The sequence below is a fragment of the Mus musculus genome, chromosome 18 (assembly GCF_000001635.26).
Source record: "Mus musculus strain C57BL/6J chromosome 18, GRCm38.p6 C57BL/6J".
Lineage (NCBI taxonomy): Eukaryota > Metazoa > Chordata > Mammalia > Rodentia > Muridae > Mus > Mus musculus.
The window spans coordinates 65,534,379-65,535,000 of record NC_000084.6 but is presented as its reverse complement, the minus strand read 5'-3'; positions in this window follow the sequence as shown (position 1 = coordinate 65,535,000).

Genomic DNA, 622 nt, shown 5'->3' with positions numbered 1-622 from the left:
CCAGCTTCGCAGTGAACACTTCCCTTTCCCTTTAATGTGTAGTTGTGCTGCTTGAGAACTTTATGTGGGTAGAGTCACACCAGGCCACACCTCTGCGCAGCACCGCATCACCATCATCCCTGTCGTGCCCGTGTCCAGTGCTGTGTCTCTCTCCTCTTTGTGAATATCTGACAGTTCTCTTACTGCCAGACATGGAGAATGTTCCAGATATTTTGCCTGCTATGAACTATGGCTCAGTGCTTCCCGCACTCTTATAACACACAAGGCAAGGTGGCCACTCCCTACTCTCAACTCCCTTCCCTGTATTCAATCCCTGTGAAATGCTTAACGTGGGAGTGGCTTCCCTATGAAGCCACTACTAATTATCATGTCCTTATCGGCATTTTCCAACATCCCTATCTGTGATTTTTTCTTCTAGCCTTACCAACACTTGTGATTTTCTGTGTTGTTTTGCAAATAGCCACCCCAGAAGATAAGGCTGAAAATGTACTCTTACGTAGAAACTCATTTTCCCATGTTAGCCAAGAAAATGAATGAGGCCTTCCTGTACTTGGCTGAAGTGAGCATTTTCTCATCTCTAGGGAAGCTAGCCAAGGTTTCTCATTGGAAGTGGGTTCCATGT